The 26999-nt window shown below is 43.5% G+C and overlaps 1 protein-coding gene across 14 annotated transcripts in view; it reads right to left on the minus strand.

Annotated features, from left to right (window-relative positions):
• The window catches only part of plekha6 (pleckstrin homology domain containing, family A member 6), a 200083-nt gene that overhangs the window by 166454 nt on the left and 6630 nt on the right, over positions 1–26999 (minus strand). For 3 of the 14 annotated variants that reach the window (XM_069514550.1, XM_069514623.1, XM_069514606.1), the window contains exon 2: positions 11166–11307. The exons of the other annotated variants lie outside the window; for them this stretch is intronic. The gene's annotated coding sequence lies outside the window, so the exon portion shown is untranslated. The remainder of the gene's footprint in view (positions 1–11165; positions 11308–26999) is intronic. 14 annotated transcript variants of the gene reach the window in all.

Raw genomic sequence — 26999 nt, forward strand, 5'->3', positions numbered from 1 at the left:
TATAGCTCTGCTTTTAACACAGTAATTCTACATAGGCTTTCTGAGAAGCTGCTGTCACTCGGATTGACACCTTCCCTCTCTGGCTGGGTGCTAGACTTCCTGTCTGGCAGGCCACCGTCGGTGAGGGTGGGGGGGCAGACATCGGTCATCGGGGCGGTGAGCACAGGAACCCCCCAAGGCTGTGTTCTCAGTCCACTCCTGTACACTCTCTTCATGTACAACTACGTGGCCTCCCAGTCTGGCACCAGCATCATAAAGTTTGCTGATGACACCACAGTCATTGGGCTGGTGACAGACGGGGAGGAGACGTCGTAAAGGAGGGAAGTGGCAGGGTTGGTTGCCTGGTGTCAGGTCAATAACCTCTCCTTTAACGCTGAGAAGACTAAGGAGATGATTATTGACCCCAGGAAGAGGCGACAGCAGCACGCTCCACTGTACGTAGGTGACACTGAGGTAGAGAGGGTTAGGAATTTCAAATTCTTGGGGACACACCTCAGTGAGACTTCAGCTGGTCACACAACACCCACCAGCTCCTCAAGAAAGGGCAGCAGAGACTGTACTTCCTAAGGAGACTGACAAAGTTTGGCATGTCAGCCAAGATCCTCAGCAACCTCTACAGAGGTGCAGTCGAGAGCGTCATTACCTATGGCATCAAAGTGTGGCTGTGCAATGGCTGATAAAAACAGCACAGCACATCACCGGGGCAGCCCTCCCACCACTTCAGGACATTTACAACACAAGGGCCATCAGGAGGGCCCAAAACATTTCAAAGGACAATACCCACCCCCAACACAGCCTATTCACACTCCTGCCTTTAGGAAGGCACTACAGGAGTGCCAAAGCAAGGACTACACGCCCGGCAAACAGCTTCTTCCCACAGGTCATCAGACTATTAAATAAAACTTTGAACTCTGCCCCCACCCCCTCACCCCACTCCACTGACACCATCACAATAATCTGTACACTTTGCACTTTAAACATAACATACCTTTGTACATTTTTATTACATTTTGTAAAGAATGAATTGCACTATTTTCTATTTCTTCTATTTCCTTTAATACTATTTTATGTTATAAAATTTGAATGCTGGGAGATTGAAAAACAAAGTAAGAATTCCATTACATGCTGTAAACTGTGTTTATCTACTGTGTACATGACAATAAACATCTTGAATCTATCCGTGTGTGGCATCAAGCAAATAACTGAAAGATTGCTGATCAGTTATTAGCACTCATGGTCATTTTAGCTGAGATTTGAACATAGATGCGAGCAACGATAATAGAATATAATTCTAACAAGCTGTGGGTGTACGTAAGAGGGAAGATCAAGCAGTTATTTGGCCAAAACTGCACATTATTGTAGATCCCACAAAACTGATGGAGGGAGCAGCATCAGTAAATAATCTGATGGCTAGTGATGTCATTGTTGAAGAGAAAAAATATATATATATATACATATACTTATAAATGTAAGTTATATATATGCATATATTCTGTTCTGCTATACACACGGCAGTGAAAATTAGATTTATTCTGGATCGAATTTACGTTCTTCTACAAAATCATGCGGTTTATCCAGGATTTGTCGGCGGTCCAATAATCTAGAGATAAGTGATTTACCTTGGGGAATGATATGCATGGCGAAATTAAAATGAACCAATTAAGACGAAGTTCCATTTTGGTAATGGATGCTGCATCCAGTGCACTTTTTGTGGCTTCTCTAATTTGCACTTGCTTTTGTAGAGGTAGTGATGCTTGCATAAGGTCGCTGTATTAATAAGATGCCTAAGAGTATCTTTTTTTAAAGGGCCTTGAGTTTTCTTTTTTGAGAGTGGGACACTTAACAGCTTAAAAACATTTTTTTGTTGCGTTAATGAATCTATTTGGCTGGGACTGAGGATAATCAAATACTAGGAAATAGTTGGGTAGGTGAATGACGAATGCAAGTTGCAATTATTATTGAGCAATGTCCTACATAGGCTTCTAAAAGAATATTGAATATACTGGTCTGCTGTACGACAACAGAGCACCATTGTCATGGCGGGGGCTAACAGATATAATCTTTTTATTTTATTTATTTATAGATTTTACCTGAATATTTCTGCGTTGCAGTGCCTATGGATTAATGTGAATATGGGAAATGAAGGATCATCAGATGGGCCCCTCATGGCCCTTATCCATCTCCTTAGACAGTAACTTGTCAATTTTATTTATTTATTTTTAAAGCTGATAGGAGATTATTACAGGCGTGGAATATTTTTGGCATTGCGCTTGAACCGCCGAAAACGTGGACTGAACCAGTCATTAAATAATTACAAAACGTGGTTTGAGTGCTTCTTTAGAGCTTAGCCAAGCTCTGATACGTTCCCAGCCTGGAGAAGCCGTCTCCACAATACTGCACGGGTTTGATTACAAACTTGAAGAGATGCTGCAGACACGGGTGGGAAGAATGAGACTTCCAATGAAGTTGTAGGAACTGCAGTTCCCAGAATTCTTTGGGACGTGATATCGATTAGCAGCGCGCTACCGGTTGTGCTCACGGTGAAAACAGCAGATGCCCTGGATGCACTGTTAAAGTTTATGGAGAGTTGTCTCGGTTCCCCCTGATGTGGAGGCAGGCGTCCGTCTTGCTGAGGGAGGACTGGTTGTTGATCAGTACGTGAGGACCGGGTCTTCGTCCGCCGTTAGAGTCGAGCTCGCTAAGCTATGATGCTAGCCTGAGCAGCCAGTGCTAGCCGGTGCTGCACCAACTTTTACTGAGACTGCGGCGATGTGCTTTATTTTCGCTGTAGCTTTGTTTGGAGTGGAGGAAGGACATTGAGACATACGGGAGGAGAGAACGCCATTCTCTCCTCCCGTATTTTTCCGGAGTGGGCCGAGTATTCCCACACACACCTATCAATCTCTTGGGAAGCGATATCTTGTGTCCCCTTAAGGCTAATATTATGTGTAATAGTTAAAGCATCTCCAAAGATTAAAGATCAAATTTAGCCCTGGTGTATTGTATCCACTTGATGTCAAAACCATAATTGTTAGAGAAGTGGGAAACATGGAAACCATGGGTACAGACTCAAATGAGTGATGCAGTTTAACCAAGTTTGCCTCCACATAGCACTCTTATGTATGATGACCAGCAAAATAAAAGGACTACGAAGAGTGCTGGGATGAAGTAATCAGCAACAAACCATATCACTTGATCACTCAGAACATATACCTGGAATCACAAGGAGTGGCTATAGCCGTAGTGCTCCCCACTGGGCTGTAGGACTGGTTCCAAGCCTAGGGCTCCAAACCTCATATCACACTGATGGTTGCAAAAGGACATAAATCCTGTGATTTAGGTCCAATGGTTGAAGGCATTGCATCGACATAAATGGACCATGTTGGGACCTGGCATCGGTGAACCATAGTTGGGCCTACATGTGTAGTCAAAAGCCTGACCACATTTCTCCTTTGCTCTGAAGACAAAGGAGAGCTTCCAGAACTCAGTCACTTGACCATCTCCAGTGAATTCTTTTGGCCAAAGATTGAAGACTCCAGAAGCAATAGAGCATAAGTGTTGGATAAGAAGTCTAGTTTTAGTATCTGGCCCAGTATTAGACTTACATCTGCAAAACATACACCACCAGACTTAAGAAAAATGTTTACTATTAGGCTATCAGGTTCCTAAACTTGCAGTCAACTTATGACAACAACCCTCTACACATACACACATGTGCAATTACTATTCAAACAGACTCCATACAGTTAAATTTCTGAGTCTTAGTCTTTGTGAACTTTATTGTCAACCAAACAATGCAACAGGTAGTTACACAGAGGATTGAAATTGCGTTTCCCCATACTCCAAATGTGCAAGTAATATATAACACACAACATATAACATACAACAAATAGTGCAAACAAACAGCAACTGTTGTGGTTTGATTTTTGATGTTATGTTTTGGTTTGTTTTAACATCTCTCTCTCTCTCATACAGAGTGTGCACCAAGGGGCGGGGCAATCTCCTGGAGCACAGAGCACCTGGCACACCTGCAGCTCATTATGCCCTCATTGGTTGGCTTCTTAAGCCACTCTCCCTTTGTCTCCTGTGCCGGATGATTCATTTGCCTTGCAGTGCCAAGCCTGTGCATCGTGTGACTCCAGCTGATCGCCTCGCCTCGAGTTATTCCTTCTATGTCCCTTTGTATTGTGAGTTTTGTGCCTCGACACCATTTCAGTTGTACTTTTGTTCCTGAGTCTTTTCCCATTTCTATGGAGATTTTTAGTTGCTACTTTTCCTAGAGAGCTTTTGCGTTGTTACTTTATTTTTTGAGTATTTTCCTGAGGAACTGTCCTCCCTCCTTTTGTTTAATAAACTCTTTTGTTGAACTCTGCAACTGGGTCCTGACTTCCCTGACTAGACCATAACAGAATCATCCGGCCAAGCATGGACCCAGCAGAGATGGACAACTACAAACGTGCACTCTCGTCGCAAGCCGCCAAAATAAACCAGAATGAGTCCTCTCTGGGGCGGGTGATGGAACACCTGCAGCAGCTCGGTGCCAGCGTCTCACAACTGGGCGGTCAGTTGGCCGCCCTGCAGGACCAGCTCGTCTCCTCTCCTGGAGCCGCCGCTCACCCCCCAGCCGACGATCCTCCTCCCAGCCCTGCCCCGCAAGCACGCGAGCCGTACATCCCCATACCAGTCAGGTATTCAGGAGATTTAGGTACTTGTTCGCAATTTCTACATCAGTGTCAGCTAGTATTTAGCCAACAACCCCACACCTATGCTACGCCTCAAGCTAAGATAGCCTTCATAATGAGTTTGCTCACTGGACAGGCGGCAGCCTGGTCCTTAGCGATATCTTCACAACAACACGAGTTGGTTAATGATTTTCACCGATTCACTGACGAAATGAGACGAGTATTTGACCACCCGGTAAAGGGCAGACAGGCTACAAGCCAGTTACTCGATCTCAAACAGGGTAGCTCTTCGGTGTCAGAGTACGCCGTGAGTTTTCGCATTTTAGCGGCAGAGAGTGGGTGGAATGATTCGGCTCTTCAAGCCATATTTTTTAAGGGGTTGGCAGGGGAGTTAAAGGATGAGTTGGCGGTTCGGGAGGAATGTAACTCGTTCAACTCCCTTGTTGATTTAGCTATCCGCCTTGACAATAGGATGAGGGAAAGAGCTAGGGAACGGCAGAGGACGAGGAGCAGGCGGCTCATCTCCGGCACGCAACCCAGCTCCCCAGACTCCGCTCCGGGATTGCCCGACACCACCCACTACGCTCGAGAGCTACGACCGCCACCAGTTGACGAGCCTATGCAATTGGGTCGGGCCCGCCTCACCCCAGCCGAGAGACAACGCAGGATGCATGACAAGCTGTGCCTCTACTGTGGACAAGGTGGCCACTTCGTTTCCTGCTGCCCAGAGTTGCCAAAAAGACCGGGCTCACCAGTACTAGAGAGGACTCTGGTGAGCCACATCTCTTCCTCTCACACGTCAAGAATTCAGGTTTCAGGTATGATTCACGGACCTGAACACTCGGTTCCAGTCCAGGTGCTGGTAGACTCCGGTGCCGATGACAACTTCATTGACAGAAATTTTGTGAAGAGTAACAACATTCCTATTTATGAACTGTCCTCTCCCAGCGCCAACTCACAGACAATAAGCTCCACCCCTGCGCCTTCTTCTCACGTCGACTCACCCCCGCCGAAAGCAATTACGATGTGGGGAACCGAGAGCTCTTGGCGGTGGTCCTGGCTTTGCAGGAGTGGAGACACTGGCTGGAGGGGGCAGCTCAGCCCTTCATCGTTTGGACAGATCACAAGAACCTCGCCTACCTCCGCACAGCTCGCCGCCTGAACACCCGCCAGGCCCGCTGGGCCCTGTTCCTGGGTCGTTTCCAGTTCACCCTCACCTACCGCCCCGGGTCTCGGAACATCAAGCCGGACGCACTCTCCCGTCAGTTCACCCTGGAGGGAGGGGGGCCCATTAAGGAGACCATCCTGGATCCCGAGTGTGTGCTGGGGGCGGTTCGCTGGCAGGTTGAACAGGAGGTTCAGGAAGCTCTGCAGGGCCAGACGGTTCCAGACGGTTGCCCGCCGGGTCGGTTGTTCGTACCACCGTCTGCCAGGTCATCAGTGCTCACCTGGGGGCATACGTCGAGGATAGCCTGCCACCCAGGGGTCCACCGCACGCTGGCTCTCATCCAGCAGCGTTTCTGGTGGCCATCCATGGCTTCTGACATTCGGGTCTTCATCGCTGCATGCACAGAGTGCGCCCGCAACAAGTCTTCCCACCGACCCCCGGCAGGGCTCCTACAACCTCTGCCCATTCCTCCACGTCCCTGGTCACACATAGCAGTGGATTTTGTTACTGGACTGCCCCCCTCCGAAGGTAACGACACCATACTCACGGTGGTTGACCGTTTCTCCAAGGCGGTTCATTTTGTCCCCCTCCCTAAACTCCCCACTGCCTTGGAGACTGCTAATCTACTAGTGACACATGTCTTCAGGTTGCACGGGATTCCACAGGACATTGTGTCGGACCGCGGACCTCAGTTCACCTCGCGGGTATGGAAGGCTTTCTGCCGGGCCCTGGGAACCACCTCCAGCCTCACCTCCGGCTTTCATCCCCAGTCTAACGGGCAAACCGAACGGGCCAACCAAAGCCTAGAGTCCTCTCTACGCTGCGTCGCCTCCCGCCTCCCATCATCCTGGGCTACACACCTGCCCTGGGTGGAATATGCCCACAACTCCCTCATCAGCTCAGCCACCGGGTTCTCGCCATTTATGATCAACACCCCTTATTCCCTAACCAAGAGTCCAACGCAGCAGTCCCCTCTGTCCATGCTCAGTTCCGCCGGGTCAGACGCGTGTGGCGAGAGACCCGTGCAGCATTAGGCAGAACGGCTGAGCGCAACCGACGTCTGGCGGACCGACTTCGGGTTCCCTCACCCGACTACCAGGTGGGTCAGCAAGTGTGGCTCTCCTCCCGAGACCTCCCCCTCCAGACCGACTCCCGAAAACTCTCCCCCAGGTACATTGGGCCTTATCCTGTGGAGAAGATAATAAACCCCAGCGCTGTCCGCCTCCGCCTCCCAGCCTCCTTAAACGTCCACCCTGTGTTCCACGTCTCCCTCCTCAAGCCAGTCACCGAAAGCCCTCTCCAGCCTCCTGCACCTCCAACGCCTCCCCCACTTCTCGTCGACGGCCACCCAGCCTACACGGTCAACCAGATTCTGAATGTGCGCAGACGGGGTAGGGGCTACCAGTATCTGGTCGACTGGGAGGGATACGGCCCCGAGGAGCGCTCCTGGGTCAGCCGCTCCCTCATCCTCGACCCGCAACTGCTGCGGGATTTTTACATCAGGTTTCCAGGTAAACCAGGTAGGACGCCAGGTGGCGCCCCTTGAGGGGAGGGTACTGTTGTGGTTTGATTTTTGATGTTATGTTTTGGTTTGTTTTAACATCTCTCTCTCTCTCATACAGAGTGTGCACCAAGGGGCGGGGCAATCTCCTGGAGCACAGAGCACCTGGCACACCTGCAGCTCATTATGCCCTCATTGGTTGGCTTCTTAAGCCACTCTCCCTTTGTCTCCTGTGCCGGATGATTCATTTGCCTTGCAGTGCCAAGCCTGTGCATCGTGTGACTCCAGCTGATCGCCTCGCCTCGAGTTATTCCTTCTATGTCCCTTTGTATTGTGAGTTTTGTGCCTCGACACCATTTCAGTTGTACTTTTGTTCCTGAGTCTTTTCCCATTTCTATGGAGATTTTTAGTTGCTACTTTTCCTAGAGAGCTTTTGCGTTGTTACTTTATTTTTTGAGTATTTTCCTGAGGAACTGTCCTCCCTCCTTTTGTTTAATAAACTCTTTTGTTGAACTCTGCAACTGGGTCCTGACTTCCCTGACTAGACCATAACAGCAACAATGGAAACAACATATACAGACACACAATGGACCTATAAGTTGTATCAGAAAAAAATAAAATAAAATAAGATAAAATAAAATAAAATTCACAGTGTGCCAGAGTGTATTCAAAAAAATTGCAACAAATGTCACACTACATCTTTGAATGTATATAGATTTAGTTTTGTATTATACTGTATTTACTTTTTCATAGTAAGCCCTTTCTACCCTACATAATTTAACTATTGCACCGCTGAGCTGATGGTTTTTTATTGTATTGTTGACCCTGTGTTAACTTGCATATGAGATTAAACTTGAAACAAGTTACTTTTTTTAATGCGTAAATTTGAAAATAAATAAATTAAATGATAATTGAAGCCACCATGGCATCTTACACTTAATGATGGCCATTTAAGTACATCATATATTGAGCAATGATGGTTATTAAATTATTAAACATATATATATACATATTATACATATATAGTTAAATTAAATATGTATGTATGGTGTAAAAAAACAGCATCATTTACACCAAGTTTTTAGCCTAAAAGTCCACTGATATGACCCTGTTTTAAGTCGAATTTGAATGTCAGAGCTTGAGGACACTGAATTTATTGTTCTAGATGTGTAAGTAATATTAAATTACCACAAAATATTTATGATTGATTTTTAAAAAAGTATTCTTAACAGGTTAATGAAATTCAACCCTGAGATTTAAATTCCACATTATTCTTATTTTATATGATCATCATATTAACACCTGAATGTGTCATGCATCAGATGCAGGGACTCATAGGTGAGGGAAAACTTTGATATGTGCTGAGTCGAGCAAAATGGAGCAGTGGCTGTTGGGGGATAGAGGCAAGCTGTTTATGATGAAGGGGAATAAGAAAATCAAACTGAATCATTTAAAACCAAAAAAGTGTGATGGCTCAGAGGACAAACCCAAGCCTGTGTTTGTGCTGTGCTGAGATGCTAGCTAATGAGACCCTGAAACCATGTTATCTGCATTGCCATTTAGAAACTAAACATGGACTATTTATATTTACATATAGCCTCGAGAATGTTTTTGAAGATAAACAAAAAGGGTACCTGAGCCGAAGGAAATCAATCGAATCCACATGTATCCCTGGGAGTGAAATTGCCAAGGTAGTGGAGACTCACACGGCATAGCTAATATGATAGCAAAAACTAGGATGCCACATGCTATTGGGGAAGATTTAATACTGCCTGATATGAGATGGTTGGAGTGGTGATAAGTGAGAATAACTGAACGTGATTTATTTTGCGGATGACACAGTGAAGCACCGAATTGATGAAATGGCTGAAGATGTGTTGAATGAATGCTTTGAGTCAACTGTGTGGGAAGAACTGTACTCTCCTCATGGTGAGGACATTGACAGCCTCACTGACTGTATCATGGGCTACATCAACTTCTGTGTGGAAAACACTGTCCCCACCAAGACAATACAGTGTTTTCCCAACAACAAACCTTGGATTAACCCTGACATAAAAGCTCTGCTGAAGGAGAAGAAAAGGGCCTTCAGGTCAGGCGACAAGGAGCAGCTGAGGGATGTGCAGAGGGAGCTGAAGAGGAAGATCAGGGAGGAGAAAGATGTTTCCAGGAGGAAGATGGAGGACCAGCTGCAGCGAAAAAACATCAGTGGAGTCTGGAAAAGCCTGAACACCATCTCAGGCCACATACAGCCAGACTTCCATGCTGCAAGGGACAAAGAGTGGGTGAACGACTTGAACACCATTTTTCAATAGATTTGAACAGTCTGTCTCTTTCAATGACCCAGGTGAGAAACAAGCTACGGCAGATCAAGGTGAGAAAGGCAGCGGGTCCAGATGGCATCACCTTCAGACTCCTGAGGTTAGGTTAGATAGTTGGACAGGTGTTCCACCTGAGTCTGAGGCTGGGGAAGGTGCCACTGCTATGGAAGACTTCCTGCTTGGTACCTGTGCTCAAGACACCGCACCCAAAGGACTTCAGCAGCTACAGGCCTGTGGCTCTCACATCACACCTGATGAGACCTTGGAGAGGCTGGTGCTTCATCACCTCCTGCCTGTAGTGACACCATCGTTGGATCCGCTGCAGTTCACCTACCAGCCTGACATTGGAGTGGATGACGCTGTCATCTACCTCTTACATCGAGCCTGGAGAGACCTGGAAGCACTCTGAGGATGTTTTTGATTTGATTTCTCTAGTGCTTTCAACACGATACAGCCTGCGCTCCATGGGGACAAGCTGGACTGGTCTGCTGGAACAGCAGCATTTCAGCAGTTGACGTCACCCCAGTGAAACCCCGGGATGTAAACAAAGAAACTTGGACTCACAGGGGGCTGGCGATTCATAGTAAATAAAGAGTTTTGCGGTAAATGATGCGTTATTTAGAGGCTGTATTGTGGATGCCCCAGTCCCTTGCGTTGTATGGATATACGCCGATCGCGTGTGGATCGAAAATCGTCTGAAGGACTCCAAGTTACTCCAAACCTTTGTGGGTGAGTAGATCAACATACCATATGCTGGAAATAAGGACCAGGTTGAAAAAAAAACGAACTCCCATTTAAAGTCTATGTCAAATTAAATTTGAGGTTTATCACTAAACAGACACGAGAGGTGGCTGTGGCTGAGGGGTAGAGCGGTCATCCTCGAATCAGAAGGTCGGCAGCTTGATCCTAGTCTTTCCCACCGGCATGCCAAAGTGTCCTTGGGCAAGATAGTGAACCCCGAATGGCCCCTCATTGAAAAAATTGCTGTACATAAATGCACTCAATGAATGTGTATGTAAATGGGTGAATGGCAGAACTGCACTAGAGAGACTAGAAAAGCACTATATAAATACAGACTATTTACCACGACTCTTTGCAGTGGAAGGAAGAATAAATAAATACACTACTTCTGTGAGATGGTTTTCCTTAAAAGGATGAAAACTAGAGCAACATGTGCAATAAAAACCCTTACATACTGTTTGGTTCAAATTTGACATTTTGACATTTGACAGCAGCAACAATTTCCTCATGTGACCCAAAACATACACAAAAATATTTTTTTAAAATGTTATCCAAGTGCTACAAATTTTTTAATATTGAAACTGTTCCATTTCAAATTTATATCTATTGAAATGGATTTGTTGAAAATGCGTCTAAGTTGAGAAACTACCGTAACATAGGTCATGTCTGAAAACGGCAAGTAGAGAGTAAAGATCCCTATCCCTTCACCTCCCTTCTTTGAGGGTACCAAATAACAAGCATGCAGCAATACAGACCTTCTTACAGCATCCCTCCCGTCACTTTTTTCTCCTGCCTTTTTTGTTACTTCCTTTACTCCTGCCTCCCTGTCAGTAGGAGATACCTACAACATGCTGGGGCTTGGCTGGAATGGGCCAATCTCCAAAAAGTCCTGAGGGCCTGAAAAAAGGGAGAAAAGAAAAGACAGGAAGAGATTCAATCTGCATGTATGCTGACAATTGAAATAAAAAAGGACATCTTTTTCTAAAGCCCCAGAAAAAATAACTCCCTTCCTTCCTCCTCCCTACTGCAAGATTTCCACATTTGCTTCTCTGAAGCGATACCCCTGCACTCTCTTAAGGCTTAAGCAGTAGTCAGAGAGCTGGTGAAATTCGGCACCACTTTTGGTTTCTTCGTGTCCAAGGTGTTCAATCAGGTGCTAGAGGTTATGGCTTTAAAGCATCAGGTTTCTAGTGAATACCATCCTCAGAGCCAAGGAGCAGTAGAGAGACACAAACATCTGACACTGTGTATGATAAGCATCTGGTACTGTGCATAGCCTTTGACAAATGTCTAATAAACAACAGACACAAGGAGAGTCTCCTTCGAAAGGAAATGCCTCTTCCAGCTAAGCATGTTACATTTGATCATGTGCTACACTAAGGGATAACAAACATCCACCATACAGGTCAAGCCCAATAGGCAGCAGAGATGATGATGGGCAATATAAGCAAAGGGATTAAAGCTGAATTTTCAGACAGGTCCTGAACCAGCTGGCGTTTACATTTTCTGAAAAAATTAATTCTACTGCATTGAACTTTGCACATCTCCAGTGAATTATTTTAACCAACATTTGAAACTCCAGTAATAGCAAAGTACACGTGAACTCTAGACTTAGTATCTGGCCTAGTGTAAGACTTTTTATCTCTGACAGATTCCACCAGAACTTGAAGCATATGCTGTGCACTTACTGTTTTGAATGTTGTTTACAGTCCCTGTAACTGTATAAGATACCCTGGGGTTCAGCCCTGCTGAGTTAGTTCTTGGTCACACTATTGAAACTGCTGCAGGAGATGGCAGATTCCCCACCCAAGGTCAATGTGCCCAACTATGTGAGGTCCTGTAGAGAGCATCTCTATCGTGCCTGCAAAGTAGCTAAACAAGCCATGGCAAGTTCTTGGCATTAAATGGAACAGCAATTTGAAAAAAATGCTGTTCAGTGCTCTTTTCAACCCGAACATCAAATACTGGCTCTTCTTCTAATACCTGGTTCGGTGTTACAGGCCAGGTTTTTTGGGCTTAATGTTATTGAGAAGAAACTGCTACTCACCCATAATTGTCTCTGTTGCCATTTTAATGGAAAGAATGGTGCTGCTTTTTCTGAGACATCAGTGGGGCAATATCTGGCTCCAAACTAGAAGGTTTGTTATTATATCCACATCAATCCGATTGTAGTGCTTTGTTTTAAGACCAACATGTGTGGAAAATCCAACTTCACATTTTTAAGTGGTTGGAAACAGCATTAGCAGTTTCAGAGCAGAGTCAGCCAGCTCAGGATGCTCAGGTTGGATGTGGACAAAAAAGATTTTCTCTCTGAAAGTGGTCTTCAGTGTCCCATCTGATGCGATGTCAAGGCTGTCGACCTATCTTGGTGGAAGCTTGGTGTGATGACATAGTGACATGTTCAATGTGTGTTTTATGCACAAACAGACTTCAGATCCACTCAACGCATGCATCCAATACTGGGAAATATGTTCTCAGCTGTGAGTGAAGGCCCTGGAGATGTTCCTTGAATTCAATTCAATTCAATTCAATTTTATTTGTATAGCGCCAAATCATAAAATAAATTATCTCAAGGCACTTTACATAGAAGGTTACCTTATGAATGCTGTAACTGTGTTCAAGCTCCTCTTCGGCAGCAAGGAGAAAATGGCAGAAATTGAACATTAAATAATCCTAGAGATGTTTTCACTATGTGTAATCATGTTAATTGTACAAATTGTTGTTTTCATTTTTACAGAAGTGTCTCTCTCGTCTTCCCTTTCTTTCAAAAGCACTTGCTCAGAGACTGATGTCCTTGCTGTCTCTGAGGAACTTCACGCTGCTAGAGCAGCATCTTTTTCTCTGTATGCTGAAAGTCTACACATCTCCTGCTGCAGACTAAAGACACATTTCTTCCGACTACACCTTGGTTAAGAAGATGATGTCCAACAACCACCATCAACTCTGGTGTTTTTAAAAACATTTTTGTATTAAATAAAAAAAATATATTCACTTTAGTTGCACTTATATATTGCACTCACGCGTAGCACTTTGTAGTTTGGCTTTTTTGAAGCAAATTGTACTTACTTGAATCTTTCTTTTTCTGGGTTTATTTTCATGTTTATTGTATTTTTGTCCTCTTTTATAAAGAGAGTTTTCAGTTCAAGTTTAAACTGTGTTTTTGTTACGTTTTGAATTCATGTCGACGTGCTGACGTATTGCGGTGAGCGTATTGTGTCACTTCCGGTGTCTGTGTATTGAACTCTTCTCTCTTTCGTCTCTCCCTATTCTTCTACTCTCTGACTCACTGAAGCTAACTTTGTCACATTCACAGTTGTACAATTCCTTACACTCATCTCTCCAGATCTTAGTGACTCGACTGCTAAATCACTGTGATTTCCACACTACTCATGTTAGCTTAGCACCTTAGCATTAGCAGCTAACAATGGCTTCTCCCTCTCACTCTCCTGCTCTCTCCTGCTCAGTGTACTTGATGTTTAGTTACTCCTTTGCCTCCTTTAGCAATAACGGTATATATGTTAAATGTAACCTATTTGCCAGGATGGAGGCGAGGAGTAACCATTTTGAATTGCGGCTCTGCACCATGGAGAGTAAATCTTAAGCTGATGTAGTTAGCCAGTCCCCGGTAGCCAGTGCGAGCCAAGTAGCTAGAGCTTCTCCAGCCCCCCCAGCAGCTCCCGAGCAGCCGGGAAGCCAGGTCGGCTGGGTGACTATACGAAATAAGAAGCGTAGCCCTAAACTGAAGCTCCTGGTTCACCACCAACCTCTAATAAATTTTCCCCACTCAGCAGCACACCCGCTGAGGATCAAACTGTGGTTATTGGCGACTCTATTTTGGGAAACGTGAAGTTAGCGACACCAGCGACCACAGTTAAATGTTTTCCTGGGGCCAGAGCGGGCGACATAGAGTCCTATTTAAAACTGCTGTATAATTCTCAGACACGTGTTCTAAAACAGACATTGCGGAAAATAGAGAGGAAGTGGCGTTCCACCAATAAACATGACTTTCACCTAGCCTGGAAGGATAGCTTGATATGTTACAAGAAAGCACTTAGAAATGCCAGAACCTCTTATTATTCATTATTAATAGAAGAAAATAAGAACAACCCCAGGATCCTCTTCAGCACTGTAGCCAGGCTGACAGAAAGTCACACCTCTACTGACCCATCTATTCCTCTAACTCTGAGAAGCAATGATTTCATGAGCTTCTTTACATACAAAATTATAACCATCAGGGATAAAATCCACCACCTCCTCCCAATGAATAGCACATACAGAAACATTGTCTGATCCTGAAACCATAGAACCAGATTTATGTTTGAAGCTATTTTCTTCTATTGACCTTCCTTAACTGACCTCATTAGTTTCATCATGTAAACCAACAACTTGTCAATTAGACTCTGTCCCAACTGAACTTTTTAAGGAAATGTTCCCCCTGATTGACAGTTCCATATTAAATCAGATTAACATGTCTTTGTTAACAGGCTATGTACCTCAAGCTTGTAAGGTAGCTGTTATTAAACCTCTGCTTAAAAAGCCTACACTTGATCCAGAGGTTTTAGCAAATTATAGACCCATATCAAACCTTCCCTTCATTTCAAAAATCTTAGAGAAAGCAGTTGCTAACCAGCTGTGTGATTACTTAGATAGTTACGGTTTGCTGGACAAATTTCAGTCAGGATTTAGAATCCATCACAGCACAGAAACAGCACTATTGAAAGTCACTGACCTTTCCATGGCCTCAGATGATGGACTTGTCTCTGTACTCGTCCTGTTGGATCTTAGTGCAGTATTTGAAACCATAGATTACAAGATCCTGTTACAGAGACTAGAACAACATATAGGGATCAGAGGAACTGCACTAGACTGGTTTAAATCATATTTATCAGACAGATTTCAGTTGGTTAACATCAACAATGATCCCTCCATGCACATGCAAGTTAGTCATGGAGTTCCACAAGGTTCTGTCCTTGGACCGATACTCTTCACCTTATACATGCTCCCCTTAGGCAACATCATGAGAAAGCACCACATACACTACCATTGTTACGCAGATGACACCCAGCTGTACATTTCTCTGAAGCATGATGAATCTAATCACTTAGTTCAACTTCAGGAATGTCTCAAGAACATCAAGGCCTGGACGACCCAAAACTTCTTACTTCTAAATTCAGACAAAACTGAGGTCGTTGTAATTGGCCCTAAACATCTTAGAGAATCACTGTCTGAACAGATAGTTACATTGGGCGGTGTCAGCTTGGCCCTCCAGCTCAACTGTGAGGACCCTTGAGTTAAGTTTGACCAGGACATGTCATTTGACCAACACATAAAACAAGTCTCTAGGACAGCTTTCTTCCACTTACGCAATATTAACAAAATTAGAAACATCTTGTCTCAGAAGGATGCTGAAAAACTAGTCCACGCATTCATTACCTCTAGATTAGATTACTGTAATTCCTTATTATCAAGATGTCCCAGGAAATCAGTAAAAAGTCTCCAGTTGGTCCAAAATGCCGCAGCACGAGTACTGACAGGAACTAGAAGGGGAGATCATATTACTCCCTGTAAAATTCAGAATAGAATTTTGTGAATGTGCTCCTCACATTTAAAGCCCTTAACAATCAAGCACCTTCATATATCAAAGACCCAATAACACCATATTATCCAAATAGATCACTTCATTCACAAAACACAGGCTCTCTTGTGACTCCAAGAGTCTGTAAGAGTAGAACAGGAGGTAGAGCATTCAGCTACCAGGCTCCTCTCCTGTGGAACCAACTCCCACTATGGGTTCGGGAGGCAGACACCATCTCAGCTTATAAAGTTAAACTTAAAACGTTCCTTTTTGATAAAGCCTATAGTTAGTTCTGGATCAGGTGAGTCCTGAACCATCACTTAGTTATGCTGCTATAGGTCTAGACTGCTGGAGGAACTCCCATCATCCAATGAGCACCTCTCCACTTCTCTCTGTCTCTCTGCCCCCCACATTCATTCATTTATTTATTTTAATACATGTCAATGACTATTTCATTTTGTACTCCCATAGTCTCTCTCTTTCTTTTTCTCTTTCATTTCAGAAATGTGTCTGTTATCAATCATAATTAATAGTCTTTACACTGTTGTTTACTTTTTAACTAGTCAGATCTGATACCTGATGGCGCTCAAGTGTCCACGGTCTTTCTCGCCCCCCCCATCTCTCATCTCCTTCCCCCGTTTTCTTTGCTCAACCCAACCGGTTGAGGCAGATGACCGCCAACATTTAGCCGGGTACTGCTAGAGGTTTATCCCTGTTAATGTGGGAGTTTTTCCTCTCCACAGTCGCAAAAGTGCTTGCTCATTGTGGGAACTGTTGGGTTTCTCTATATTTTGATTTTTAGGCCCTGACCTTCTATGTAAAGTGCATTGAGATAATGTATATTATGATTTGGTGCTATACAAATAAAATTGAATTGAAGTTTTCTCTGTGTCCCTCGCTTGTGTCCCACTCTGCTCCTTTCTGTGTCCCACTCTGTGTCTTACTCTCTGCATCCCTCTCTGTGTCCCTTGCTTGTGTCCCACTCTGCTCCTTTCTGTGTCCCACTCTGTCTCACTCTCTGCATCCCTCTCTGTCCCTCTCCTGTGTTCCCCTCTTTGTCCCTTGCTGTGTTCATCTCTGTGTTCCATCCTGTGTTCGTCTCGTGTTCCCTCCTGTGTTCCAACCTGTGTTTCTCCTGTGTGCTTCGCTGTGTTCATCTCTGCGTTCCCCTTTTTATGTTTCACCCTGTGTTCCTCTCATGTTCCCTTGTGTGTTCCTCTCATGTTCCCTTGTGTGTTCCTCTGTGCTCCATGCTGTGTTCCTCTCTGTGTTCCACCCTTTGCTTCTCCTGTGTGCCGCGCTGTGTTCATCTCTGTGTTCCTCTTTCTATGTTTCACCCTGTGTTCCTCTCGTGTTCCCTTCTGCATTCCGCTGTGTTCCGCCCTGTGTTTCTCTCTGTTCCCCTCTGTGTTCCCCTCTGTGTTCCACCCTGTGCTTCACCCGTGTTCATCTCAGTGTTCCTCTGTTGCCTGTTTTATTTTGTAGTCCCTGCTCCTGGTGTGTTTTCCCTCCTTGACTCCCTGCCTTCGTCAGGCTCACCTGTCTGTCCTGTGCCACCTGTCTCGAGTTATTCATCAGTTCAGTGTGTATTTCAGTCTTTGTGCTCCCCCATATATTTTTTGGTTTGTTGTCGTTGAATGCTCATGTCATGCCTATGTGTTGTGTCACCTTTTGCCACGTTCCCCGTAAGTGTCAGTGTCTCATGTCTTTCCCTGTGCTGCTCCCTGTTTTGCCTGAGAGCAATTTTTGAGTTCTTGGGGATTTCTTTTGTTAAGTTTGCTCTACCTGAAAATAAAGGACACTTTTTGCTACAAACTTTTTGGTTCTGCATTTTGGTCCACCTGCTCCCTTACCCTCTCCCCGCACCGAATAACCCTGCCTGACATTTGTACTCTCATGATTGAATGCACTTATTGTAAGTCGCTTTGGATAAAAATGTCAGCTAAATGAAATGTAATGTAATTAATATTTACATCTGGAGTGGGTCCTCTCTACGGAGGCCGCCATGTTTTTTACAGTAGTCCAAACTGCACAAACTAAACACCTTTTGAGTTTTTATGACTACTGAAGGATACCACAGGTTCTCTTTCATGTTTGGAACAGTAGGGTGAGGTGAGGGGTATTCAGCTGCAACATGAAACTTCACCACTAGATGTCTCTAAATTCTACACACTGAACATTTAACCCTTCACTACCCTTCACCTTGAAATCCTTAAGAACAAGTGACTGTGTAAAATCTTGACAATATTAGTAAAACCTGTACCACACACACACACACACACACACACACACAAATTAATACAGGAGGTATGGTGTGTCCAAATTGCACCAAACTCGGCACTGGTCTTCTCTGAGTCATTAAAAATACACATGCCAAGTGTGAAGCGAATATGTCAAATATGTGTTACACATTAAGGGAGAATGACAGACGATTGTGGAATAAGTTGGAAGATTACGGTCAACTTCATAATTATGTAACTCAGTTCAGTTTAGATGATGAAAGGAACCGAAACTGAAACAATGTGAAACACTGAAACTGTGTTGCTTTCATAAATGTGTGGCTTCACTCAGCAAAGTGGCCCTAGTGGCTTGGTCCCTAAACAACCTGTGGTTCAGAACAGTTAAACTTTTTGATGTTTTACATATAACACCTTTAATCAAAGGAAAAGATTATGTTCTTGTTTATTACAGTAATAGTTGACTTCAGAGATTTGTATTTAATTTCATTCATGTCCCATTCGTTCATAATTCTCTTAAAAAACATTATTATGAAATTGATAATAGGCTAATGTTGTTATAATATTATATACAATAAATAATGCAAAATATGTAATGCATTATTATAATGTATTGCAATGTAATGTTTTGTCATTATTAGGCCTGCTCGTAGACAGCAGCTCTTCTTCCTTTGGCAGATGAGAAGGTCGAGCTTGGACTTCAGAAAACTCATCAACTTCTATATGTGTAGCATTGAGAGTGGCTTGGCTTAGTTTTAAATCTGCATGCTCGCTGTGAGTCTTGCCTTGGGCTAGAGCATACTGGCATGGCACTCTCTGGGCAACATGCCCATACTTTAAGCTTCTTTTATTAACCCAAAAAAAGTTAGTCGTGTGTTGCTGCAGATACAAATCACAAGCACTTTATGCCAACATGGCAGGATGCTGTGATTATATTAACACTGTCTGGAGAGATCTCTCTCTCTCTCTCTCTGTCTGACTCTTTCTCGCTCTCTTTCACTTTCTTTCTCTCTCTGCAGGTATCTGTGCAGGATTCAGACAACAAAAATATAAACTATTATTATTGTTATCATTATCATATGAATTGATGCTGCTATCATTAATAATATCTTTACATCCATAATTATCACTCTTATTGCTTTCATTATAACTACTCTGTCAGAGCTGAAACATGATGGTTCATGACTCTTCCTGGTCTCTCTCTCTCCCCCTATCCTGCCCCTCCCCCTATCTCTCTCTCTCTTCTCTCCCCTCTTGTTCACCCATCTCTCCTCTCCTCTCCATTTTTCTCTGCTCACCCGAACCGGTGGAGGCACATCAAGACTTGTTCTGCTAGAGCAGTGGTGTGAAACTCAATCACAGAGAGGGCCAAAATCAAAAACTGGGACTATGTCAAGGGCCAAACAGGGTCAGCATTTATTAAACAGGATAGACAGGATATTGGATAAAGTGCAAAAAGAAAACATATTTAGGTAGGCTACATTCTTCTTTTATTTACATGTGCCAGAGCCAGATGTTTGGCATCTGTTCTTGGCTGCCAGTTCATTACTGTTTGGGGTTAGGTTCTTTACTGTGAAAACTCTCAGGATGGAGTGAAGGTGTGCATCAGTGAGACGACTCCTGTGTGGGTTTTTGTTCATCTTCATCACAGAGAAAACCATGTGGGTGAACCTGAAGGGGCATGTACTGGGATTTCTGGAACACTGGAAAAATAACTTAATAACACCAAATACTCGGCAGGTGAAGAGGGGCACTCGTTCTGTGTGCATCTAGCTGGGTATTGCACACCGTGGCTTGGCCAGTGGAGCCTATTCACTCCACCTGGCTCTCTGGCCAGAGGGAGATGGAGAGAGAAAGGAAGGAAAAAGAGAAAGAGATAAGCCTGAGAGACACAGTGAACATGACAGGGCAGGCACTGGGATCTCTGGTACGCTGGAAAAATTATTTAATATCATGAAATACTCGGCTGGCTCGCTCGTGTGTGTCTAGCCGGGCATTGCACACCGGTGCGCCAGTTAAGATAGACATACTGTATGATATTTTATCGTGGGCCGGATATAATTGTACCATGGGCCGGAAGTGGCCCGCAGGTTTGACATCTCTGCCAGAGGCTTCTTCCAGTTAATGAGGGAGTTTTTTTCTCTCCAGAGTCTTGCTCATTGTGAAAACCAGTGGCAATTTAGCAATTTTGGGGCCCAAGGCGAACACAGGCCTTTTTTAATCCTTATTTATCTCAGAGAGAACTTTTTCCAAACCCAATAAAACATATTAACAGTTTAACAAATGCACTCACAGTAAAATCTTATTTTCATAAACAATATGATCTCTGTAAAATAAGAATGTACCATATTTTCCATTCACATCGAAGATCTGTCATCTATTAACTTGGTTTTCAGCATGATCTCTGATTACGTCGATGATAGGCCTCTGTGTTATATCTCTTTTTAATTAAGTGTATAGATAGCACACAGGGAAATAGGGATTATGGAGTTACAGAAATAATGTGTGTGTGTGCCGTGCACACAAAAAGAGGCTCCGGGGCCCTGCCCCCGCTCACTCAGAGCAACACACGCAGTGAGATCAGAGCATTCACATGAAGCAGCTGGTGCAAGACTTTGTTGAAGAACAGTGGAAACAGTGAAACACAGAGTTCCTCTGGTGACAGCTGCTTCATGATCAGGGCAGATGCTGCAGTTGGTTTGTATCAAGCTGGAATTTCTGTTCTGAGCTTCCTCAGGAAATAGAGACACATTCAGAAGCAGAGGATTTCTCCAGGCCTACTCCACAAAACCGTCCACCAGCACTCTGTACTCGCCCTCCCTCCCATCACTTTATACACCCGAACACTGCAGAGTCATCAGAGAACTTCTGCAAGTGGCATGACTCAGAGTTGTGCTGAGAGTCAGAGGTGTACAGTGTGAAGATGAAGGGTGACAGTTGATGTATATGGTGGTGGGCTCTGTGGTGCAAGGAGAGGAGTGAAGGATCAGTGTTGAGGTAGTCCAGGGTGGTATTAGGGCCAGTGAATATTTAACATTCTGATGGCTGCTGGATAGAAGCTGTTCCTTAGTCTGGACATCCTGCAGAGGTGTGAACAGTCTGTGTTTGTTTGTGTATCTACTTATTTTGATAGATTGTTTTTGTTTGTATGTTGACCATGTTTTATGTTGAAAGTATAGTGATCTTATTGTTTAGTTGACCTCTTTTAAAGTTGGGCCCTGGTTTTGCAGTTTAATTTCTGTTTTTGTAAATTGTATGGATTTAATTGTTTGTTAGTTGAAAAAGAAAATGTTATGAAAAAGAGAAATTCCTTTTAACACCTTTGTCCTTCGCCTTTCTGCTTGGTCCCTGACACCCTGATCGAAATGCAAGAGATTCAGCATGTGACATACCTAACTTTTATCCTAACGTTTATCCAGGTGCTTTAGTGTGGAAACTTCCTAACATTTATGGTGGGCACAATGTTGTCAACACAGGTGCTAATGTTCCCAGTCACACATTCAGCATACTCCTGTATTTTGATGTAGAATCCTCTAGTGTGGTTGCAGCTTTTAACACACTAGTATGTCTTTGAGATACCATCCTGCATGATGCTCTCAGTTTGTAAAGACCAGAGTTTAACTTGTCAGATCACTGGGTGTGTTTGTCTGTTTGAGTCTTTTTCTGTAGGCTGGGTACTAAAGTGTACTAAATGGCCCTTAATAGCTGTGGAGTGCACTAATTGTGACATCAGACGCTGACATGCTGCGGAAAAGGTATTGCATTATTTCCTGTTTTCCTGCAGCTGGTGGTGGTCACCCTCTCTGAACTAGCTCCTCTCCTCTCCTATTTCTCTATATTACTACAGCTAAATCATCAATCTATAGTTAAACAGCCACACATATCACTCCACACTCTCTGATGCTCTAGCAACACTGTGTTTTTCCATTTGCGTTTCACCTGATTCTTCTGTTTGAGTTCACTATCTATTAGCACTTCTAGAACTTCTCTGCCTCCTTTAACAGTATTGGTACGTGTAACTAATGTAGTGTATTGGTAGCGATGGAAGCAAGGCGAGGCACCTTGTAATATCATACGGTGTCAAAATTTAACATCATGAACATAGTACTTCCACATAATCCAATTATATCAGACCATAACTTAATAACCTTTGATTTGTCTTTATCAGACTACATGCCATTTAAGAAAAACTCATTTTCTAGATGTCTACCTGATAGTGCTGTAGCTAAATTTAAGGGAATTATTCAAATTACATTTAACAAACATAAATGTAACACCAACAAATTGTTTAAAAAACCCAAGCTCCACTGAAATTGACCATTTTGTTGATAGCTCTGTAAACTTATTACGATTAACATTAGACTCCATAGCACCTCTAAAAAAGAAGTATGTAAAACAAAGTAAAGTAGCTCCCTGGTATAATTCGAACACACATGAATTAACACAAGTGTCAAGAGAACTAGAAAGGAAGTGGCCATCCAGCAACTGTGCTGAAAATCATCTAGCCTGGAAAGATAGTGTTAAATTACATAAGGCCCTCCACAAAGCAAGAGCTGCACATTGATAGAGGAAAATAAAAACAACCCCTGGTTTCTCTCTCTAGTTGACAGAGACACACCTCCATCCAACTCACTCTTCCTCCACCCCTAAAGAGCAATATCTTTGTGACCTTCTTTAATTATAAAATTCTAACTATTGGAAATAAAATTTACAATCTCCTGCCCTCAGTTGACTAGTACACCATCAAGCAAATACATCTAAGAAACAGCTAAGAATCCTACCAATTATTTAGACAGCTTCTCTCTGATCATCCTTGATTAGCTGACCACAGTAATCTCATCTTCTAAACCAGAGATGTCAAACTCAAGGCCTGCGGGCCACTGGTACAATAATATCCAACCTGCGTTAAATAACATATGTCTATTTTAACTGGCAGTAAATAGGATGCACCCTTTTTTTGGTGAAAAGAAAGCTCCATAGGCCAAGCCATGGTGTGCAATGCCCGACTAGACACACATGGAGCGAGCGAGCCCTCCTCCGCACTCGCCAAGTGGGAGCCAGGTGGAATGCACGGACTCCATAGGCCAGGCCATGGTGTGCAAAGCTGAGACGCACACGAGCGACCAAGCCCTACTCTTAACTTGCAGAGTGGGAGCCAGGTGGTGTGCGCGGGCTCCACAGGCCCGAGCCAGGGTGCGCAATACCCGGCTAGACACACACGGAGTGAACGCTCCTCTCCACTCACTTGCCGAGTACTTGGTGATATTATTTTTCAAATGTTCCAGAGATCCCAGTGCAAGCCCCGTCAAGTTCACTGTGTCTCGCAGGCTTGTCTCTCTCTCCATCACGGCCAGAGAGCCAGGATATGCACTGTGATGTACACTAAAAGTATTATCACATTTATGTTATATTTTGTCTAAGTTTACTGTTAATAATAATTTTAAGTTTGTGTTTTCTTTTGCCCCTTTTGGAAACTCTCATCTTTTGAATTATTTTTGAAAGCAAAAATAAAATTATGTCACCAAGATGATTGAGCCATTGCGGCACCTCCCGGTCAATAGGGGGCAGTGGGAGACCATTTCTGGGCCAAGGGACTGCTACTTTGAAGCTTGAGCTCAGCTGCTTCTCATAGCTGTGAGGAACCCAGCAGGGGCAAGCCACGTCTCCATGTCTCACTCTTGTCTCCTGTATTTCAGACAGTATATAAATATAGCTGTTTATGGGTGCCACTGTAACAGTACCACAGTCCTTTAAGCTAGCTGTAATCAAACCCCTCCTCAAAAAACCCACCCTAGTCCCGGAGGTTATAGCTAACTACAGACCAATATCCAACCTCCCCTTCCTGTCTAAAATCCTCAAGAAGTTTGTAGCCAATCAGCTGTTTTTCCAGGAAAGTAATGTATATGAAGACGTTCACTTGGGGTTTAGAGCTCATCACAGCACAGCCTTGGCACAAGTCACTAACAACCTTTTATTAGCTTCAGATCAAGGGTTTGTGTCTATCCTCGTCCTGATAGATCTTAGTGCAGCATTCAACAGTATTGATCATCACATTTTATTACAGAGATTAGAACAGTTCCAATTTGTGCAAATTAATGATGAGCCATCTGTGCACACCAAAGTTAACCACGGTTTTCCATGGGGTTATGTGCTCGGCCCAATTTTATTCTCATTGTATATGTTTCCACTAGCAAACACCCAGTTATACCTACCAATAAAACCAGAACAGTGTGATCAATTTACTAAACTTCAAGCCTGATTCAAGGACATAATGACCTGCAATTTTCTCTTATCAAACTTAGATAAAACAGAGGTTCTAATACTTGGGAGCAGAGCTTTCAGCTATCAGGCTCCTCTCCTGATGAGATCCCAGTTTCAGTTCGGAAGGCAGACAGACTCTCTACGTTTAAGAGTAGGCTTAAAATCTTCCTTTATGATAAAGCTTATAGTTAGAGCTGGTCCAGGCTTGTCTTCGACCTGCTCTTAGTTGTGTTGCAATAGGTCTAGAAAAGCTGGGGACACATGACACATGAAGCTTCTTATCACATATTATGAAGAAATTAATACATGTCTCATCAACACATGTTAATGACTTGACTTCTTCTCCGGAGCCCCTATTCCTTATCATTCGCAGATCCACACCATGGATTAAGCTGAAAGATTTAGCAAATCAGAGATTGCGATCATAATGGCTGATCCTGTATAGTGCTGGCTGATGGTTATAGTAATGGCTGATCCTGTATCATGCTGGCATCCGATTGTAGTGGTGTATCCTGATCGTGGTGGCTGCTGAACATGGACTATGGTTATAACAAGACTGCTTTATATACAATATGTCTACTCAGATACTCTACCATTACTGTCAATAATTCCTCAATTCGTTTACCTTCCATCATGCTACAAACTGTTTACGCTAACCACTGCTGTAAATACTCATGACATCTATTGCACTTCTGTCCACCCTGGGAGAGGGATCCCTCACATGTGGCTCTCTCTGAGGTTTCTAAGTTCTTTTTCCCCTGTCAAATATTTCTTTTATTACTTTTTCCTTAAAATTATGACTGATTACCTGACTCCTAAATGGTGGAGCAAGCTGCCCATTCACTTTAGGACAGCAGAAATTCTACACAATTTCCAATGCAGGCTAAAAACAGATGTCTTCCGACTACACCTTGGTTAAGAAGATGATATGTAATGTAATGCAATATTTGCAGTCACTACAGGTGTGCAGGGTGAAAACATGCAATATTTTACCTGGCCTCTAGGGACATTGCACAATAAATATACCGTTTTTTTTCTATTGCTAAACGACAGTAGGCACAACTGGAGTCACATGTGCAAAACTCTAACAACAGTCTGCACTACCAACAGTCACCTGAGCTAAACAGTTCACATCACCTGCAAAACTCATTCCAAGCAACACAACTCTAAACACATGGCTCAAAACACGCTCAGTGCAGCCAAACACCATGCACAACCCTCACGGAGATAACAAACACTCAAAGTCACTCAGAACACACTGAGAGTAAAAACACTAGCATCAAACACCAATACAGAAAATACAAACTTTTCATCTTTACAGTTTGAACAATTTCAGTGACTTCATACAAAGTAATATTTTCTTCAAAGAAAAGAGTGACATTCTTTCACATGATTTATTAACATTTTTAGAACATAACAATTCTTTAAGGTAAATGAAAATTAGCAGTTTGCTTCAGTAGTCTGTAGTAATTTACGGAATTACAGTAATGAGAAAAAAAGGTAGAAACTAAAAGTACATACTGTAATTCGAACAAATAATTGAGGGGCTAATCCTGCCTCTCTCTAGCATCAGGCCACAGGTTTTCATCAACATCACATCTAATGTTCTCTCTTGCCATGCAGCTGGGGAAGAACCTTCTGGAGTGCTTTATCAATCCCTGGCAGTCCTCTGGACTGGTGTCCTCACATCCGGCACGCATGGCTTCCAAAAGAGACATTTGGTCATGCGGTTGGTGACCAACCATGTCAACAATAGCATTTTCCTGCGCATCTGAAAATATTTTTCCTCTTCCCCCTGTTGGGGGCAGCCTTTGGGTCCTGTTGTAAAAATATATTTTACAGTCAAACTTTCTGTAATATATATCTGTGTAAATATTCTATAATTGCAATACAAAATAGATTGCTGTAATGTTTTCATTTACTGTAAGGATATAACTCTCACCTGTTTGTATGATGGAAAATTCACATTACAGATGCCACTGTGGATCTTTGCAGATTGGGTTGCACCCTCAACCCTGCCTCTCTCAATGAGAGACCATGGTTCACGACATGGTCTATAAGTGTAGCCCTTATTTCATCTGAAATAACAGCTCTTTATCTTCTTTGTCTTCCTCCACGCATCCGCCCTCTCTCTGCCACCCTTCTCCCTCCACGAACCCGTCTTCCTTGTTCCATTTCCAAAATGAGTCTTTCTAAGCTCTACCTATATATACTGTAATATATATGTATGTGTTTGTGTGTTCACTAACAAGTCTAAAACAAGACACCTGCTTAGCCTTTCAGCTGAAATTGCAATCAGCAGTGTTTGAAAGGCACAAGGCTGAAATCTATTCGGTTTTGAATATGTGGTTCACAGTTTTGACAGCATAGTGTTAGCATTTGAACAAAGTGCTGTAAATTCACAGTGTTGTGCAGGTTGTGGTTAAAGTCATGGGATAAGTGTGTAGAGTTTTGAAAACTGTGTTCAAGCAATGAAAAACGAACTAGAGTTTGGTCCACATGAACTGCTGCTGTGC

The sequence above is a fragment of the Paralichthys olivaceus genome, chromosome 2, assembly GCF_024713975.1.
Source record: "Paralichthys olivaceus isolate ysfri-2021 chromosome 2, ASM2471397v2, whole genome shotgun sequence".
NCBI classification, from domain to species: Eukaryota; Metazoa; Chordata; class Actinopteri; order Pleuronectiformes; family Paralichthyidae; genus Paralichthys; species Paralichthys olivaceus.